The following is an 11242-nucleotide window of genomic DNA, read 5'->3' on the forward strand; positions in this document are numbered from 1 at the left end:
ACCTATTGACCAGTCCTCTAAGTTCTCACCCCCCATTCCCCAACAGGCCCTGGTATGTGTTGTTCCATTCTCTGTGTCCATGTATTCTCACTGTTCAACTCTCATTCATGGGTGAGAACATGCAGTGTTTGGTTTTCTTTTCCAGTGTCAGTTTGCTAAGGATGATGGCTTCCTGCAAAGGACATGATCTCATTCCTTTTTATGGCTGCATAGTATTCCGTGGTGTATATGTACCACATTTTCTTTATCCAGTTTATCATTGATGGCCGTTTGGGTTGGTTCCATGTCTTTGCCATTGTAAATAGTACTGCAACAAACATATGTGTGCATGTGTCTTTATAGTAGAATGATTTATAATCCTTTGGGTGTACATGCAGTAATAGGATGGCTGGGTCAAATGGCATTTCCGGTTCTATATCCTTAAGGAATTGCCACACTATCTTCCACAATGATTGAACTAATTTATATTCCCACCTACAGTGGAAAAGCCTTCCTATTTCTCCACAGCCTTGCCAGCATCTATGGTTTCCTGACTTTTTAATAATTACTATTCTGACTGGCATGAAATAGTATCACATTGTGGCTTCGATTTGCATTTCTCTGATCAGTGATGTTGAGCTTTTCTGCATATGTTTGTTAGCTGTGTAAATGTCTTCTTTTGAGAAGTATCTGTTGATATCCTTTGCCTAATTTTTGATGGCATTGTTTTTTTCCCGTAAATTTGTTTAAGTTTATTGTAAATTCTGGGTATTAGACCTTTGTCAGGTGGGTAGATTGCAAAAAACATATGGAGTGCTTCATGAATTTGCATGTCATCCTTGCACAGGGGTCATGCTAATCTCTGTATCATTCCAATTTTAGTATATGTGCTGCCAAAGCAAGCACTTATTAATAATTTTATATTGCTGTGTAACACGTTTCCATAAAGTTAATGTCTTGAAACAATGTAAATTTAGTCAAGTAAAGCTTAGCTCAGGATGTCCTAAGGCTGGAATCAAGGCACTATCTGAATTGTATTTCTTCTAGAGCTTAGAGTCTTTTCGTCTAAGTTCATATAATTGGAAGAATTCAGCTCCTTGTGGCTGTAGGACTGAGGTTCTTGCTTTCTTGTTGGCTGTCAGACAGGGTTGCTGTCAACAAGTAGAGGTCACCCAGAGTTCCCCGACACCTGACCCTCTCACAGGCCTCATAATATAGTAGCTCATGTCTTCAAGGCCAGGAAGAGAGTCTCTCAGTTCAGTTTGCTATGCTGGAGTCTTATGTGGCATACCATGATCATGGGAGTGGCTGTCCTCAATTTGTCATATTTTATTGGCTAGAAGTAATCAGGTTCCCCCTGTACTTAGGAACAGGAGATTATGAAAAGGTATTACTTATTAGAGGCCATCTCAGAATGAAAATTGCTATCTGAACATTTGAAGGCCTTGAGTGTAGCTGAAAGAAATATGTCTTTCTCCTTAATTTTTTAAAATATTGAGGCATCCATTGAAAAGTTTTCAATAATTATTTTTTTCTGGGTCTTTTCAGATTAGTTCAAGTAGCTATATGAAGATGGATCTAAATAGTGAAAGAGTAACTATGCATTGTGATGACTCCTGTCAACAAGAATTTTCCAGTGAAGATTGTATTTACTTGTATGGAGGCACATTTTAACTGGGCACCCATATTATGCTAGGCAATATCATGTAAAGAGCCATACTTAATCCTCACAGTGAATGATGCTATTTTTACTTTCAGTTATAGAAAACAAGGTCCAGAGAAATAAACAATACCCTCCATCTGGATCATGCCTGCTGTAGGAACAGGAAGCAGGCTCTGCTCATGTCTGGGTATCTATTGCTTTCAGATCACAGACAATCAGTCATTGCTCATCACACAGCTGCTAAGTGGTGTGATCAGGACTGAAACCCCAGTGCCTCTGACTTCAAAGCCTATGCTGCTCCACTTCATCACAGCATCCTTTTCATCAAAGTCAGGAATTCCCCCGTTTTATCTTGGATCTCTATCAGCTGATCCTGGGTGGTCGTTGTTCATGTTTCTCACCATCTGTGTTATCAGTAGGAACGCTTCTGGTATTACAGAAAGTGGACCATGCATCAGAAAACAGTTACGAAGTGGCAAAACTGACCTGACTGGAGATGTAGTCAGAGGGGAGGAAGGGAGGGTGGGACAGGTCAAGGATGTGACCAGAAAGGCACTCACTGTGGGAGCAAAATATGAACACTCAGTGATCCTGATAAATAATATTTTAGTGCAATATTTTAAAAATGATTTTTTTTGTAAAAATATCCACAACGAAGAAAATATCAACATTGTAGATAAAGATGGATCTCACCCTGCAGTTTCCAGGCTCATCTTACTCAACTTCGTCCTCGTTACCTTGCAGCCCTGTGAGGAGACAGAAGCCAGAAAGAATGAGACCAGAGGAAAACACCTCTCCTACTCCCATTTCCATGGGTTTCTAGGAACAGGATGAGGGACACCCAAGGGAATTCTCATCTGCAGAGAGCAGATTCCAGAGAAGTGACTGTGATCTCTAGGAAAAGCACAGAAACTTGCCCACGGGAACATCAGGACTCTGTTCTGGTCTGGACACCAGCACTAACTCACTGCGTGGTTTGGGACTATCCCTTTTCTTTGGGCCTCAGTGTACTCATTTTTTAAATGGGAGTTTTGAAATGAATGCTCTCTGGGGTCCCTTCCAACTCGGACATTCTAGAAGGCTATGGACTAGCAGATCCCAGGGAGAATACTCCACCTTTTGCTCTAGGTTGGAAGTGCAGAATTCCAGAGAAAACTTTTCAGCGAGTCAAACATGGACATCTTCTGTCTATTGACCTTCTGGCCTCTTTTCTCTTTCCTTTGGTGGTCAGTGTGCCATAAGAAGAGGCTAGTGATCAGTTTCCACTGGTCCCTAGAATTCAGGTCCATGGAAGGTTGACTGAAGCACTTAACTTTTTATAACTCTAGAACATCAGAGCTGACAGTATAGCATTGGCCAGCTATGTCATAATCAGATTTGTACTCAAGATAATAACTACTTCAATCAGCTGGGCATGGTGGCACATACCTGTAGTCTTAGCTCCTTGGGAGGCTAGGTGAGACAATTACCTGATTCCGGGAGGTCAAGGCAATAGAGACCCATGATCTTGCCACTGCACTCCAGCCCGGATGATAGAGTAAGACCCTGTCTCAAAAAAATCAATCAAACAAACATGCAAAGATAATAGCTGCTATGTATGGATCTGTAATTGTGTAATAATATCTGAGAGGCAGTATATCATAGTGGTCTATCCCTGCACATAGCTGCTGGTATAGTGTTCTGTTTCTGCCTCTGACCAGATGCATTGGTCAGAGTGCAGCCAAGATGCAGAGCACACAGATTATTTCAATCATCAGAATTTAATAGGAATTAGTGTTAAAGAGGTATAAAGTTGTTACTCAGGTAACTGACAGTGTAAGAAGAAAACTCGAAGGTATTACAGAGGTGGCAACTGCAGGACACACGACAGCCCCTGTGACTGAGGGAATAAAATGAGTGTGAGATAGTCAAATCTTTGAACCTTAGTAGAGGGCCCCCTGGAGCAAACACAGAGACCTCTGAGAAGATGGCTGGCTGGCTGGGGTTGTGTGTTGGAGGCACCAGATTGTGCTTGTCCTGCAAGTGGTGGAAAAACCGCAGAGTGGGTTCAGCTACCGCAAGTGGAAAATATTGCTTCTGGCAGGGAGAACAAGGGTGACTGGGGGAACAGCAAGGGCACAGAAAGTGATGTGAGCGAGACAGTAAAGGGCGTGTCACTTCAGCCTTGTAGAGCATAATGGGAATCAAGTTGACAAAGCAAAAATGTGCTTTGCTGAACCTCAGGCCCAGCTCCGCAAAGCAGCAGACAGAAAGGTGGGTTTAGAGCTGAGAGTTCATGACTTAATAACTGGCACACTAACTACTTGACCTTAAACAAATCACCTGACCTTTCTGTGCATGCATTTACTCATCTGTGAAAAAGAAATAATAATGAAATCCTCTGAGTAGGGTTGTTTATCAAGGTTAAATTAGTTAAGACACAAAAGTGCTTAAAACAGTTCCTTCAGTGCCCAATAAGCTACTGGCACTTAAGTTAAAGTAAGTGCCCAATAAGAGTTACCTGTGTGATGATTACTTTTACTGTATCAACTTGACTGGGCTAACAGCTGCCCAGATAGTAGGCAGGTAAAGCATTATTGCTGGGTGTGTCTGTGAGGGTATTTCCCAAAGAGATCAGAAATTCAATCAGTAGACTGAGTGTAGAAGACATACTCTCACCAATGTAGGTTGGTACCACCTAATGTGCTGAGGACCTTAGAGGACAAAAAGGCAGAGGAAGGGTAAATTCACTCTGTGTGAGCTGGGACATGCATCTTCTTTCATCCTCAGACGTTAGCACTTCTGGTTCTCAGCCTTCTTATTTGAACTAAATTACATCACCAGCTTTCTTGGTTCTCCAGCTTGCAGATGGCAGATGGTGGGACTTCTTGGCCTTCATAATTGTGTGAACCCATTCCCATTATAAATCTGACATGTCTGTGTGTATACATACATATATATATACACACATATATATAATATGTGTGTGTATACATATGTATATACACATACACACACATATACATATATATCTTCTATTGGTTCTGTTTCTCTGGATAACCCTGAATTACAATCTGGTATTACTATATAAAGGAAAGAACAAATATGTCTGCCTTGCCCAAGGCATTAGATTCACATTTTCCTTACATTTTGTGGCTTAATTTCCAGAGTAATTCTGAGAAGTGAATGTCATCTTCCTGATGCTTATACAGATGTGTCCCATCCAAAGACCACCCTCTTTATACAGCAACGTGCTGCTTCCCCTGGATCAAGAAACACAAGGTAATTCTCATTCTTATTGTACCACTCACTTATGAAGAGTTAAGCTAGACTTTAGTGTCCTTAAACCTCAGATAATTCACCTGTAAAATGAGAATAAAACACTTGCTTGGAACACATGATCAAACGTGATAAAAATAGCATGATCAATCTCAATGGCAAGTCCAGCAAGATAAAATAGTGAGAGGAGAACACAAAGTCCCCTACAGTACGGTCTGCTTTAACACAACATATGTGTTCCTATAAATTACAGCAGTGTGCAAAAGAATGCCAGAAAAATCACAAGACTTATGGAAAAAATGGGGTTACAACATTTAAAAAATCTGATCAATGACACACAATCACAAAGAAAGGCATCTAATAAAAACACTAGTGGAGTTATACATGTGTTAAATGGTTAAGATGTACTTAAATGCCAGAATAAACATGGCATTTTACTTGCAGAAGACGTGGAGTTTGCTTGTGGAAGTGGGTGCCAGCAGGGGGCAGCTTGTAAGTCCCTGTGAAATGGAGACTGGGGTTGATCAGAAATCAGAGAGAAAATTCTAACACCAGATGTGAATGGGTGTGCCTCATAACACGCTCAGTGATCTGCTATAGCTGGTAGATGGATGGAGGTGTGTGTATTCTGCATGTTCCTATAAACCCTGGGTCAACTGTATGCAGTTTCTAGCAGATGAAATAATGCACATGCAAAGATATATTCACAGTGTGTTCCAACTGTTTCCTAATATACCGATTATGCCGGAAGAAATGCAGAGTTTCAAAACAGTTATAGCAAAACCGACAGTTTTTAGGTTTGATCAAGTATTCCAAACTTAGCCAGAAAAATACACTATGAAAGAGACACGAGTTAACAGCCATGTGGCTTCGGACATCCTCTGAGTTGGCAATCAGCACAGTGTGGAACCAGTGTACTGGGTTAATGAAAACCCAGGTTGCACTGAGAACATATATAGTATGATAACAGCAACAATAATAATAATAAAGAAATTCACAGACAGGGATCTGGTTGAAGATTACGCTAAGTAATTCAACACACAATTAGGGAGAATTTCTTTCGTGCTCGGCAGAGCCAGCACCTTCCCGGCAGAAGAGCCTGATCTGCTAACATGACCGACCACAGAAAACGTTGCCTGTATCTTAAGGCTCGTGGATGCCATTATTTTCACTGTGAGGAAGGTGCTCTGGGGATTAGCTATGACAATTCTCCTGGACACTTCCCGGAGCGGGTCAGGGGCTGGACTGAGACCAGGGGTTAAGGCAGTTAGATTCTGGCCCAAAGCATTTTCCACTGGACAATGCTGCGGCTTCTCTGTGTCTTCTGATGGGAGAATCCGTATCTTCATTTCTCTGGTAACTCAGTAAGTCATCAATGCTAAGTCCTCTTTAAGCAACTAAGTAGGCCAGACTCTCTTGGGCATAGTGACATTAATTAGTCACAGCATGGTCTGTGTCTACATACTTTGGACTAGAACCAACATCTGTCGAAATAATGATGTTAAAACTAAGCGTTTGTTCTGCAGAGGTTCTGCCCTCCCTCCCGCCCCTCCCCCATAGATGCATTCCCTCCGTCTTTGTACGTGCAGGGCCTCATTCTTCATATCACAATGTGGGGTAATTGTTGTAGGTTCAACTGCCTGTCTCCCTCACTAACTGAGAGTTCCCAGGGAGCAGAGACTGGGCTTCATTCATCTCAGCACCACAGGGATCTAGCGCAGGGTTTACACATAAAAGATGCTTATGATGTCAGCTCCATGAGAACAGAGACCATGTGCTCATGTCAGTCCTTGGTGTTTAAGCCAGTCTCTGGCATCAAGGAGCCATGCAGCAAATATTTGTTGACTGAAAGCATGATCCTTAATGAAAGGTCATTTCCATTATATCAGTTAATTAAATAAAAATATATCTGTTCAAAATTATGTGGTCAATGAAAAAAAAATCCAATGGCTCCTTAATGATGTGGGAAAATGTTCAGAGTATAATGCTGAGTTTAAAAAGAAAAACAAAATACAAAAAATGAAACAGGCTGGGTGTGGTGGCTCACTCCTGTAATCCCCACACCTGAGGTCAGGAGTTTGAGACCAGCCTGACCAACATGTGAAACCTTGTCTCTAACTAACTAAAAATACACACACACACACACACACACACACATACACACACACAATTAGCCGGGCATGGTGGTGTGCACCTGTAGTCTCAGCTACTTAGGAAGCTGAGGAGGCAAGAGAATCGCTTGAACCTGGGAGGTGGAGGTTGCAGTGAGCCCAGATTGTGCCATTGCACTCCAGCCTGGGCAATAAGAGTGAAACTCCATCTCCAAACAAACAAACAAACAACAACAACAACAACAAAACAGGATGTAGATTCAGAATGATACCCATCATGTTAAAGAAATGCCCTCTGGTTTAGATGGTTGTCTCTGTGTTATGACATTTGGGGTGACATTTACTCTCATCATTATACCTTTAGGTCATTTTACAAATTATTTAAAATAAGCCTGCATTATTTTTAAAATGGGGAAGAAAATGTTTTAAGAGCAAATCATTTCATCAGGCGCTTTAGTTGGTGTGTTTGTTCAGTGGGTACTTTTAGGGATAGGATGACTTCTGAGAAAGGAACATTTCACAGAATTGTTTTCTTTGCCTTCAGAAGGTCAAATTTTCTATCAGTTTGATGATTCTGGTAATTCTCACATTAATTGGTGGCCTCTTTAAAGAGTGGTGCCCTGAGGAAGAGCATCTATATTTCTGGGTTTCTATTACAGAGGCAAAAAGGAATCCAGGAACAGAAGGGCCTTCCAGCCTTGTTTTATATTGCTTTGTTTATTTTAATTGTGTGGCTTTGCTCTAAATTGTGCTGGGGGGTGGTACAAAATTAAAATACACTCACATTGACTAAATCATTGACTGGCAGTCATTTCCAGAGATTTTTTTTTTAACTCTGAATTCTGTGTTCTATGGAAGGCATTAGTTTCATATGTTTATTTTCATTTCATTATCGTGTATGCCATTTTAAAAAAGAAAAGAAAAGAAAACCATCTCTGTGAATATAAATCCTTTTCCTAACAATAGATGTAATCACTTGACATAATAGACCAGGGGTCAGCATAATATCACCACAGGTCAATTCTGTCCCATAGCCTGCCTTTATATGGCCTATTAGCCAAGCCTGGACTATTAGCTAAGACTGTTTTTCATATTTTTAAATGACCGAAAACAATTTTTGAAAAAAATGTTTCATGATGTGGAAATTACATGAAATTCAAATTTCAGTGTTGATAAATAAAGTTTTATTGGAACACAGCCATGCCAATTTGTTTGCATATTGTCCATACAGCAGGTTTTGCTCTGCGATAGAATAGAGTAGTTGTCATGGAGATCAAATGGTTTGCAAGCCTGGAATATGTACTTCCTGGCCTTTTATAGAAACAGTTTGCTAACTCCTGTTATAGACCTAGGTCAGTATTAAAAGGAAAGTTGGAAAAACTTCAACCTGTATAAAAATGAAGCTAGACAGAATTTTGAGCTAGAAGAAATTGGGAAGGCATACCACTGAGTCCCATTGTGACATGGTTCAGGTCTCCATTCTCTCATCTGGAATAACGCCAGCAGCCTAGGAACCTGTTCCAGCCTCTCCTCTTGACAGATGTACTACATGCCTACAGTCCAACCCACTGCTCCCTGCCATCCTCACACAACTGTGCCAAAGTTATCCTTTCAAAGGGAAACTGTGGTTGCATTACTTTCCTGCTTACAGCCTCCAGGGACTCTGGATAGTTTATGGCAGTGGTCCTTGCTCTGTGCTTTGAGGAGTTCTGGATTCTTTGGAGGAATGTGTAAGATACAGAGATGGTGTGGGAGGATTTGCTGAGTGAGCAGGGTTGGGGAGCTTTCTCTCTGTGCCCCCATTTCAACCAGAAAAGCTCTATTTTTGCCTTATTTGTATATTATGTTGAATTTGAAGAGTGGATTCTATTGTTTAACAAAATAGCTGGAAAGCCACTAGTGGGTAAAACTTAAGCCTCTTGTCCTGGTCCTGTGTGATCTGGTGTGATAGACATGGTGCCAACCAAGTACTTTGTGTGTTCCCTTCAATTTCTGAGCCTCCCTTGCAGGGAATGGTGTTATGTGACAAGTTGTTGCCAACAAACATTGAGTAGAAGTGACTCCCATCACTTCTGGGCTGAGAGAGCTGAGAACTGGTATACTGCCTCCATTTCTCCTTTACCTTGGTAGCCTTGCAGGCTACTTGTCAGAATGATAGCTGAGATGGTAGATCATGCATCAGCCCAGGGCCCTGAATGGCCATGTGGAACGTGATCTCCACCCTCACGTATTTTAGACAGTACAATTAAATGAAAAGCAAACTTTTGTTGTAGAAAATCCCTGGAATTTGGGGGTTATTTATTACTGGTGAATAGCATTGCATCTGGCCCTTGTTTATCTGTCATTTATCACTTAATTGGCTGACGTGTTACCTGGTTGGTTGCTTAATTAATTTAACAGGAACAATAAATATATATGAAAAGCCTAGTATATATTATGCTAAGTAGTGAGAATATAAATATCTATCAGCTGTAGCTCAAGGAGTTTGTAGTTGAGTGACTTTCTTTCCATAGCTCTATAACTAAGCCCTATCCTGCACAGACCCTGCATCTTCCTCATTCTAAACTGTTTGTGTATCCCAAACTCACCCAAACAATGTATTCATCAACCCTTTGTCCAAACTTCTTCTACTGTCTGTGGATTGAGAAATCCCAGGATCTGAATAACTAACTAATGGCATAACATGACTAAAACACACTGTAATAGTTCCTATTGGCCACAATTCTGTGAAATCATTATGAAAGAAAGAAAACATAGAGCCTAGTGGAGGCAACTTAGCCTAAAACAATCCAATCAGTGTGTCAGATGACCCAAGGAAGAGTGAAAACTGCCATCCCTCATTCTGATGCCTTCATTTTATGGTGCAAAACATCCAGACGCTAAGAAACACATCTGGAGCTTTTCTGTCTGTGATGATGGGAATGTTCTACATCTGCTCTGTCAAATCTGGCAGCAGCTAGCCACATGTGACTATTGAACAATTAAAACGATACTAATATGACTAAGGAACTAAATTTCTAACTTCGATTGCTTTTAATTCATTTCAATTTAAACAGCCATATGTGACTAGTTGCTACCTTATTGACTGGTGTGACTCGAGAAGATATTTAGCTCCGTTTATTTAATTCTTTTTGTTAGCATAGCCTAAATACAATAAGCTTAAAAGATACAACCATAAACACATTTTCAAATAACATAAAAGATGTTATCACTAGCTAAATGCTAAGACGTAATACGTTTCCTTTAAGCCTCTTTTGGTGTTTCGCTCAATTAACACAGCTCTGGGTTATAACCCAGGACACTAGACCAAAATTCAAGGTGGCCAGAGTCAAGTGGTCCCCTCCGCCTCTAAGACCTCTGGCATCAGAGTGTTTCTCAAAACAGCAGAGCAATAAATTCAGTGGTAATATTGGAAATATTCAAATAAACATTTTCAAAATATTTATGTATCCTTTTAATAAAAGAAAATATTAAAAGCTCAACATATGGCAGGCACTATTATTCTAGGTATTTGGGTTACATCAGTGAACAAATCAGAAAAAGATCGCTGACTTTCTGGAGCTTACCTTTTAGTAGGGAAGTCCACACAATACATATGATAAATAGATGAATTGCATGGTATATTAGAAATACTATTTAGAATGAAATAGAGCAGAATAAGAAAGGGATAAACAGTGATATTTTAGCAAATACTGACTGAAAAGGTGAAAGAGTCATCAGCTAATCTGGGGAAGAAGCATTTTAGCATTAACTTCTATTTCTCTAAAAAGTGTCGTACTCCAAGTTCTCAAAGAAGGGCAGGCATTGGCCTGGACAGCATCCTGAGTGTGTCTGAACCATAGACCAGAGCATCTGTACTTGGAGGGTGTAGGCAGGAGACAGGTGCATCAGTGAAGTGAGCAGGAGGTGATCTTGCAAGTCTGTGTCTTTCTGGGCTGATGGCACTTTTATAATAAATAACTTCACCCTTTCCCCATGCATCTCTTAGCAAAGAAGGGTGGGATGTAAAGAAATGATACAGATAGGAGACTGGGTAGAATGGTTCCCTGGAAAAGGCCCCACCCTTAAGACTAAAGACCCATATCCCTAAATGAGGACAGGCACTCCCGTTTTCATATCCAAAAATTTGCCTTTTGGCTCGCCATGACCCTATCCTGCACCCATATAAACCCCAAGCCCCAGGTTCCAATAGCAGACCAGCTAGCCAGCAAACCAGCAGATGAGTAGAATG

The 11242-nt window shown here is 40.7% G+C and overlaps 1 non-coding gene across 1 annotated transcript; it reads right to left on the reverse strand.

Annotated features, from left to right (window-relative positions):
* Positions 1-781: 781 nt before the first annotated feature.
* Positions 782-885, reverse strand: LOC135269757 (U6 spliceosomal RNA). Its single transcript, XR_010338020.1, has one exon. It is a non-coding gene; the product is annotated as a U6 spliceosomal RNA (small nuclear RNA).
* Between the last annotated feature and the right edge of the window lie 10357 nt (positions 886-11242).

This window comes from Aotus nancymaae, unplaced genomic scaffold, assembly GCF_030222135.1.
Source record: "Aotus nancymaae isolate 86718 unplaced genomic scaffold, 86718_ANA_hifiasm-v0.15.2.pri h1tg000057l, whole genome shotgun sequence".
Lineage (NCBI taxonomy): Eukaryota > Metazoa > Chordata > Mammalia > Primates > Aotidae > Aotus > Aotus nancymaae.